At 42.6% G+C, this 10,136-nt stretch overlaps 1 long non-coding RNA gene across 1 annotated transcript; it reads left to right on the forward strand.

Annotated features, from left to right (window-relative positions):
* The first annotated feature begins 7,577 nt into the window (after positions 1 to 7,577).
* Positions 7,578 to 8,763, forward strand: LOC124063107. The gene is made up of 4 exons (XR_006844047.1): positions 7,578 to 7,656; positions 8,065 to 8,126; positions 8,275 to 8,293; positions 8,551 to 8,763. It is a non-coding gene; the product is annotated as an uncharacterized LOC124063107 (long non-coding RNA).
* The last annotated feature ends 1,373 nt before the right edge of the window (positions 8,764 to 10,136 follow it).

Genomic DNA, 10,136 nt, shown 5'->3' on the forward strand with positions numbered 1-10,136 from the left:
ATGTGCTTTTTTCAACTTCTAAAATTTTGATTTGAGCGGCCAAGACATTTATTTGAGGGGGCATTGCCCCCTCAAGCCCCTGTGTAGATCCAGCCTTGCAGCTTCACCAAACTCCCTTCAGAAATCAAACAGTTTTATCCTCCCTTCCTGCAGACCTGCTGCTTCCCATGTTTTCATGTCTTCTATGTTACTGAGAGAAACACACTCACTTTGTTAGTCAGAAAGATATTTTTATCCATCAGATTGGGCATGAATAAATTACAGCCTAGTCACACTTAAATCAGCATGTCATAAACTTGAGCTCCTCAGTACTGATTATCGTCAGTCTTAAAACCAGCTCAGGAGTGCATCACAGTCAAAGACTGTCCTGATGTTACCCTCTGAAGCACAGGATACGTGAGAATTGCTTCAGTATACTGAATGTGTGTGATGTGGGACACGCTAACCCGGCATGAACTCCAATTTAAGTGCTCAAGACCTCGAGCGTGTATGTTGAGACAGGTTTTATGATCACACACTGATGACTTATGTGTTCAGAGCAAACATGACTGATCCACAGAGCAGACAGAAGGTGACATCTTTAATCCCATTAAGTCTCAAATAAAGATAAGTGACAGGAGAAACAAAACAACAACGGAGGGTAAAATAAGGACACCACAAGGCCACAGAACAGCTTCAGGGCTCCCTGCATGGATTCTCTAAGTCTCTGCTCAGACCTCCCTCACATTACTTGGGCAGGTCAGAGAAACATCCTGTGGTGTGACTTCCCTCCTGTAAATGCACTGAGTGCGGTGTGAACTCTCCTTCTTAGGTCAGTGTTTTGTCACAGCTTGTGAGTGTCTGCTGGTCCGAGCCAAGAGACGCGAATACACGTAGTTATAACAACAGACGAACCAACAGACTGGGAGATGAGCAAAGCTCTGCTGTGCTGCTGTACATTCATGAAAGACTCGTTTTAAGGGACTCATCTCGTGCTCCTGGATGAAAGGATGAGGATAAGTTACTATAGTCCTTTGACTGCACTCAAATGGCATCAACAAGCTTTGAGGACATGAAGCTCCCATCAGTGAGCTGCAGATGTTTTGGCCGTCAAACACCAACGACAGAATGAGACTCAACGATCAAATGTCTTTATTTTGACTGGTGGACTTACAACCAACAGTCAACAAATCCAGTACAGAATGTCTTTAACGAGTCAGTACATCCACATGTTAAATAATGTTCATCTTGTAATCATTCAGTCACACTAAGCAGTCGCATGAAGGAGGTTAACAGCTCCATAAGTCAACTCGATGTAGCCGTGAGCGTGTTCACATGACTGAGGAGGTGTTCCAGCTGCAAACATGGGCAGGTCTGCTGGCAGCAGGGCGGCATATTTTACACTCCAAGAGCAAACTGGAAGATGAGACAAACATGAAGAAGTTCAATACAAAATCCACACTAAAAGCAGCTCAGTTCAAGCTGCCAAATGCAGGAAGGACAGCCGGCAAAGCAGTCGCAGACCGTGTGAAAGTGTGAGCTGCAGGCTCGTAACATCACTGCCCCACCATGAGGGCACGAGCAGAGCTGACTGTCATTACATTTGTGTATTTCGTGACATGAATGTGCTGCTTTGATGTATTCTTGTGACCATCACTTCCCAAAGCTTCACCTCCCTGACTCTGCTAGTGGGCTGCGCTCTGTGATCACACATGTGGTAACAAGTACTGCAATACACCTGTCATGTGTACAGGTAGTTGATGTTACTGCAGACGGTATCTAAGTCTTTTTATCATGAGGTAGATTCATTGCTTATTCAACAGTTTAAATCCATTTTTATTTATTCATTTTCTATTGCAGCAATTCACCTTCTTGAACTTCAGGTTCAAGGACTTTTCAAATACTTTCCAGTCCTAAAACTCTCAAATTCACGGACCAAACACAAAATAGGTTGAGACGACAGGATCAAAGTTTCTTTCTGTTACAAGAAATATTCATAATAAAAACTATTAGCCTGACTTCCGGTTGAGCAGCCGTGAGATAGGCAGCACAGCAATCAATCTGAGGTATTAGTGAAAACTACCAAGTCATGTTGTTCAGGGACTGTTTTATTTGTGTTAGTTCTCATGTTATTGTTTTTTCAGAGTTTGAGTGGAGGTGGGGTTGTGAAACAGGAGGTGCTATCTGATTTATAATGGAAAGCCATAAAGTACCACTTGGCCTCTTACAATGTGAAGGGCGTTATTAACCCAGTCAACAGAAGTAAAATTCTTGGTAAACTGAATAAAGACAAGTGGATATAATATTTCTCCAAGAGACCCATTTAACTGATTCTAAACATGCTAAACTTAAGAGGCAGGGCTTTAATCAGGTATTTTCAGAGTTCTATGGGAAGGGACACAGAAGAGGGGTGGCAACACTAAAATCTGCAAGAGTCATTTTTGAAAGGTTGATGGAAATTATAGACAAGGAGGGAAGGTATAATATGGTTGTGGGTAAACTAGAGGGATTAGAAATCACTCTCTTAAATTTTTATGCACCTTCTGGTGCGGCATGGGGGTTCTATAGACACATTTTTGATCTTATGATTACGAAGGCTCAGGGAATTGTTGTTTGTGGAGGTGATTTTAATATGAGACTTAATCCAAAGAGAGACGTATCTAGACCAACTCAGTGGCAGAATATCACAGTGGGTAAAAATGTGGGAAAAGTGATAAGAGAGATGGGTATCTGTGATGAATGGAGAGAGTTCAAGCCAACATCTAGAGATTATACTTTTTACGCCTCACCACACAAAACTTATTCCAGAATCGATTATTTTGTTTATGTATAATCAAGATGTCAGTTTTGTAAGGACATGCAAAATTGGAATAATGGATTTGTCCGACCATAGCCTGGACTACTACTATCTAAATTTGAGAAATAATAAAAATGCATCCACCTGGAGGCTAAACTCAAATCTACTCAGGGGAAAACTGAAGGAAGAAATAAAACAGGAAATATTGTTATATCTGTCTGAGAATGATAATGGGGAAGTGTCTCCAATCATGGCATGGGATGCTGGAAAAACTGTTTTAAGAGGGAAAATTATTGCAAAATTGGCTGTACAAAAGAGGCTCAAACAGGAAAAATTGGATAATCTAGAAAAAGTTTTAGGTAAATAACAAAAACAACATAAAAAGATCCCCAAATAGATATTACCCCAAAGCAGCTAAAAACCTGGCACATAAACTAAGACAACAACAAGCAGAGAGAGCTGCATATAAAATTAAAGACCAATTAACAAAACAAGTGAAACATGACGTCCAGGAAATTCAAAATTGTTTTGAAAAGTATTATAAGAATCTATATTCCCAGAAGCTTCATGAGGGGAATGAAGCGCCTGAATCCCTACTTGCTTCACTTAATCTTCCAACAGTTACTGAAGACCAGAATAGAGTCTTGACAGTCAAGGTGACCATGGAGGAACTGCAAAAAGCAATCTCAGACTCAAACCAGACAAATCACCAAGATCTGACAGGTTTACATCGGGTTGGTATAAAACCCGATGTAAACCACTCCACTATTATGGAGAACATTCAGTTGGGTCCTGGAGAAAGGTGAGATGCCTCCATCCTGGAGGGAGGCAACCATCGTTCCGATACCAAAAGAAGGAAAAGATAGAACTGATTGTTCTAATTTCTGTATAATATACCTGGGACAACCATCCACTTCCCTTCATGAATTGCTCTCTACCTTGCGGGAATATGGATTATTTTCAAGATATAAACTCAATACCCATAAATCCCAAATTTTGACATTTAACTATTCTTCTAGCTAATCAATTAGAGAGGAACTGTGCTGACCACTCTACATTGGCTTCCAGTAAAATCTAGAGTAGAATTTAAGATCCTCCTCCTAACCTACAAAGCCATGCATGGTCTGGCACCATCATATATCACTGATCTCATTGTACCATATCAGCCCTCTAGGGTGCTGCGTTCCTTCGATTCAGACTTACTGGTAATACCACGAATCTCCAAATATAAATATGGAGCCAGAGCCTTCAGTTATCAAGCTCCTCTTCTGTGGAACCAATTACCAGCCTCAGTTCGGACGGCAGACACCCTCTCTATGTTTAAGAGTAGACTTAAAACCCTCCTTTTTGACAAAGCCTATAGTTAGACCAACTCCTAGTTATGCTGCCATAGGTTTATCTAAGGGGAAGATCCTTAGATATCGAGCTTTCAGAGCAGGGGGACTCACTCATCATGTCCCATCACCGGTACAGCACTAACTCGTCCTCTTCCCCGGAGCTCTTGTGCTCCATCTTTCCTTAGCACTTCCGGAGCATGTTGCTGGATCCAGAACCCTCTCCATGGCCCTGCCTGGATCCTGCTGCTCCTGCTCTGCACTGTTCACTCTATCCTCCCTGTCTCTCTATCTCCCCCTCTGCTGTCTCTCTCCATCTCCCTGTCTCTCCTCTCCCCCCTCTCCTGTCTCTCTCCATCTCCCTGTCTCTCCTCTCCCCCGTCTCCCTCCCAGGCGGTCACAGCAGAAGGCCGTCTACACTGAGCCTGGTTCTGCTCGAGGTTTCTGCCTGTTAAAAGGAAGCTTTTCCTCGCCACTGTCGCCATATGCTGACTCAGTGTGGGGTTTTGCCCTGGGACCTGTTTTTCTCTGATTCTCTTCCTTTATGTTGTTGTTTACACACCTGTAAAGTGTCTTGAGATAACTGTGTTATGAATTGACACTTTAAATAAAACTGAATTGAATTGAATTGAATTGAACTACAAGTCAGTTGGGAATTAAAATCAATTAGGTATCTCGGTGTAAATATTCCAAAGGATATAAACGTGATTGTATCAAAAAATTATGACCCCTGATTTTCTGAAATAAAATCTGATCTGACTAGATGGGACCTAGTGCCATTCTTAGGATTAGGACAGAGGGTGGAAGCAATAAAAATGAACGTGCTTCCCAGATTATTATATCTATTTCAAAACATACCTGTAGAACTTCCTAAAGGAAAATGTGAAGAATTAGACAAATAAATATCACGATTCATTTGGCAGGGGAAGAGGCCAAGAATTCATTATAAGGCTCTTCAATTAGCAAAAGACAAAGGAGGCCTCTCTCTCCCGAACATCAAAACTTAATACTGAACAGCACAGATGAAATTTTTGGTTGATATTTGTAATCTGTCCTATAATGCTAAGTGGAAAGAGATGGGCCTTCGAATATCCAGTGATATCCCCTTATAAGCAATCACAGGGGATAGTGGGTTGGCTTATCACCTCAGTTTGATAGGAGTCCCCATGTAAAGGGGTCTGCTTCCCCCTTCATCCACTCAACCCTGGTAACTACTTTCACCCACAAAGCACAAAGACTCCGAGGAAGACGTCAAGTTAGCGACATGCATTGATGGGAACATGAACGTGTGTGAAAAGAGAGTTAGAGGACGAGTCCCTTAAAACGAGTCTTTCATGAATGTACAGCAGCACAGCAGAGCTTTGCTCATCTCCCAGTCTGTTGGTTCGTCTGTTGTTATAACTACGTGTATTCGCGTCTCTTGGCTCGGACCAGCAGACACTCACAAGCTGTGACAAAACACTGACCTAAGAAGGAGAGTTCACACCGCACTCAGTGCATTTACAGGAGGGAAGTCACACCACAGGATGTTTCTCTGACCTGCCCAAGTAATGTGAGGGAGGTCTGAGCAGAGACTTAGAGAATCCATGCAGGGAGCCCTGAAGCTGTTCTGTGGCCTTGTGGTGTCCTTATTTTACCCTCCGTTGTTGTTTTGTTTCTCCTGTCACTTATCTTTATTTGAGACTTAATGGGATTAAAGATGTCACCTTCTGCCTGCTCTGTGGATCAGTCATGTTTGCTCTGAACACATAAGTCATCAGTGTGTGATCATAAAACCTGACTCAACATACACGCTCGAGGTCTTGAGCACTTAAATTGGAGTTCATGCCGGGTTAGCGTGTCCCACATCACACACATTCAGTATACTGAAGCAATTCTCACGTATCCTGTGCTTCAGAGGGTAACATCAGGACAGTCTTTGACTGTGATGCACTCCTGAGCTGGTTTTAAGACTGACGATAATCAGTACTGAGGAGCTCAAGTTTATGACATGCTGATTTAAGTGTGACTAGGCTGTGATTTATTCATGCCCAATCTGATGAATAAAAATATCTTTCTGACCAACAAAGTGAGTGTGTTTCTCTCAGTAACATAGAAGACATGAAAACATGAGAAGCAGCAGGTCTGCAGGAAGGGAGGATAAAACTGTTTGATTTCTGAAGGGAGTTTGGTGAAGCTGCAAGGCTGGATCTACACAGGGGCTTGAGGGGGCAATGCCCCCTCAAATAAATGTCTTGGCCGCTCAAATCAAAATTTTAGAAGTTGAAAAAAGCACATTTTAATACACTCACAAAATTAATACGTTAAAAGTTGACAAAATTATCTGTAGTAGCGGAAAAATCCTCCAAAAAATGGACACGATACAGTATCAGATTCCTCTCATCTCTCTGCACCTCCGCTGTGTATCTTCAGGTTTCAGTACAGCCACGGACGTGCTGCGTTCAATTACACTCGGAAAATGACGTTTAATTTTTTTCTCTCTCCCTTAAGTAGTTGATGTACTTACCCAGAAGAATTTACAAGAAGAAGAAGAAGTATAAATGCTCGAAAGACATCCAAACAAACATCAACTTACTGTGGCCAGCCATGTTTTCCGAGGTTGCGCAGCGAAACACATTTACCTCGGAAGTCGGAATTTCCGACCCAGATCTTTCCAAGTTCCGAGTGTAATTGAACGCAGCAGAAGCAGCAGCGTTTCCTCAGGCACACCAGGCTGTAGTTCTGCACTGTTTTGTTTCAAATACAAAGCCAGCTTACTTATTTTCCTCTCAGCTTCCAGCAGCTCGCAAAGAGAAAGTTAATGCTGTGTAATGCATCTGTTTTCCAGAGCTTTTAAAAAGTGCAGTGCTGTTCCTGCATGTATTGATAGGAGTAGTAATGATGCTGCTGCTAATACATCAGAGACAGCAGCTAGCATAACTACTACTTTAGCATCAGCAAGCACTGCTTCTCCTGTACCTTCCCCAACAAGTGCTGCCCCAAAGCAGCCTGCTCAGCTACCTAACCAATTCAATGAAGAAAACACTGTTACTATAAGCACAGGGGAAAAACAGTGCTGGAGCATGATGTGTACGCATGATGCCCCCTTCACATTTCTGACTGCCCCCTCATACATGCCTGCCTAGAACCGGCCCTGTGAAGCAGCCTTTAGAAGAGGGGAAAGTGAGGCAGGGCCATGAGTGTTGCTACGCGATTACAAGATCAAAAATTGATTGATTTGACGGCCGAAACGTCTGCAGCTCACTGATGGGAGCTTCGTGTCCTCAAAGTCATCGTTTGACACTGAGACGTTTAACCACAAGCTGCTGAAAACAGCCCACAGGGTAAGATCCACCCACAGAGTCCACAGAGTTTAAAAACACTGCTTGATGAAAACACGTCGGTGCTAATAAATTAATTTCTGTTCAATATAATAATGAAGCCTGTCCCTGTGATCAAAGCAAAGGGAGGTGAAGATAAGGTATATAAGCACTGGATTTCCCTCTCAAAGACACTCTGCTACCTGCTACTGCTGCAAGTGCAAACTCACCTGATCGTCACAACAAGGTACGTCTCTCATTCTTACCTTTCATCATGGCATCAGCTGTTTAGATTCTACACAAAACATTTCTGATCTTTATTACATTTGGCGTTCACGTCAAGAGAAAATCCTCTTTTCATGTGTAATTCTTTTCAAGGCCTTGTTTGTGCAAAACATGTTTTCATTCTATCCTTGTACATCACCAAAAGAGCAGTTTAGAAACTGTTGTTTTAATGTTGTCATTTAAGTTCACATTTAAACACTGAGTCTTTGCACAGATGGGTTTTAATATGGCGGTTCCTCTCTTCACGGCTACGGCCTGTGGAATGTCGCTTGAACCAGTAAGTAATGTGTACAATGAATTATTCATTTTACAAAAGTAATTTTAATTTTAACTTCAACTTGACCTTGAAACATTGTGTGTCTTTGCACAGATGGAACCTGGTAAAAATTACATCATTCCCCTCTGCTCTGGGGAATACTGATGGGAGCACATGTAAGTAATCTGCACACTAAATGATTCATGTTAAAACAGATCTTTGGTGCTGAACAAAAAACCTTTTTTAATTCAAGCGTAAAGTTCCAAATAAAGGCAGATCCAAGCTGAGTGGGGTTCAGTAAAGATCTTTTCTTTATCTTCACAGGCATCCGACACATCTACAGGTTGGTTCTCCTCTGAATTGTTGCTCCATCCTGCTGTTTTGTGACTGCACTTCAACAGAAATCATTTGACTTCTACGTTGGATTCTTGTTGCTTATTTCATATCTTTGTTGCAGCTGTGAAGCATTTTCTAACAACAGTTTTGCAGAAGGCTTTAGAAATAAAGTGGGACTTACTGAAGTGAGGAAAGACAAACGATGTGAGCGTGAAAACTGGGCAGCGGAGACCTCTAACGTGCCGTTATTGTTTCTGTCCACAGGGAGAGATGATGGCAGCCATAGCGACTGTGATGGGAAGGCCTCCTCTTTCTGTGCCAGGCACCTGTGAAGATCCCCACCAGGTGCTGACACATGTGCCATCAGGATCCCCACTGATGATGTCACTTCCAGCAGTATGACATCACTGCTGGCAAATCTATTGACAGTTCTGATGAAATTTCAGCACAATCAATAAACAGATGCAAACTCCCCAATAATCTGTCTGGCCTCTTAATATGACGTCTCGTCCAATGAAGCTCAACAGATCTCTGAAACAGCTGAACATTTGCAGTCGAGCAAACCACCAGATTGTGGTTCCGTATGAAAAACATCAGAAAATCACAGCACCAAATCAAGCTTTGTTGTAAAGCCCAGAGCCCCTGACCACAGCACTGACAGGAGAAGTGACCTGACAGACTGACTGCTGTCTGACTGCAGGACACCATCTACAGGACATGTCCAGCAGGTCCACTAGAATATGATTAGATGGGAAAATTCAGTGCCAGCATTTATTTTAGGTGAACAATGAAATAATATCTGAGATAATAAGAGGAAAAAAAGTGGAGTCAATGTCAGACCGGGAAAGCTTCATAAACATTTGTAGATGTAGATGCTGCACAGATTACGATGTAAAACCAAGTCCAGTCGTAGACTTCAAGGTGTCACTGCAAAGTGGATCAGCTGAGAAGCTGCCTCCCCAGCCCTGGTGAATGCATGTTGTGAGTCAGGAGGAGTCGGTCCAGTTCATGTACATGTTTCTGTGTAGATTCTCCAGCAGCCGAGTGATGTTTGACCCGTGCTGTTGGTTTAAAATCCGTCTGAGGAGCAGCTCAATGCAGGGTTACCACTGAGGTCTCAGTGTGGTTACAGACCAAAGCCTCGTTTCCTAAAAGCTTCTGGAGGTTGAGAGGATCTTGGTCCCTGGCCATCAGCGTCCTTCACTGAGACAGGCCTTCTTATTATTTAGGCTCATGTTGTCCTCTGGGTTTTATTCTGTCTCGAATTGTTCTGTAGGGCGGTGGGTTGACCTGATTGTCGTCCATCTAGAAAAACATGGGGCTCGACCAATTATCAGTAAAGTGAGCACAAAGGACCAAATATACATCCAAAACGTAGTGGACCACAAGTACAAAACAGCAGAACGTTGAAATACTCAAGTAAGTACAATTTTGACGTACTTGAACAAAATATTCTCTGTTTTTAAATATGACATCTACGTAAGTTTAACGAAAACCTTTGGGGTCAGTAGCGGTTCGACTGTGGCTTTGAGCAGGTGATCTCGTACGTTTCTGTCTGTTCTGAAAGCTGCAATGCTCCTGTGGTCTGCTAAGATTTCACTTCCTCCTGTGATATTGGTTTTTAAATTAGTAGTCACAAAGAGCAGCACTGTCGAAGGTTCTCCTAAGCAGAGAGCGACAGCGCCATCTGGTGGTTAAAGCTGATGGGTGAAATCCCACAGGACTCGTCTCTTTCTGCAAGAGACAAGTGCTTGTCTCTTGAAGAAATCTCCTGGAGATCTGACAGATGGGCCGTAGTTTCAGAATCGGTCAAAAACCTCTTTGGAATGAAGCCATGCAGAGCTGATGTC

The sequence above is a fragment of the Scatophagus argus genome, chromosome 8, assembly GCF_020382885.2.
Source record: "Scatophagus argus isolate fScaArg1 chromosome 8, fScaArg1.pri, whole genome shotgun sequence".
In the NCBI taxonomy this organism is placed as follows: Eukaryota; Metazoa; Chordata; class Actinopteri; family Scatophagidae; genus Scatophagus; species Scatophagus argus.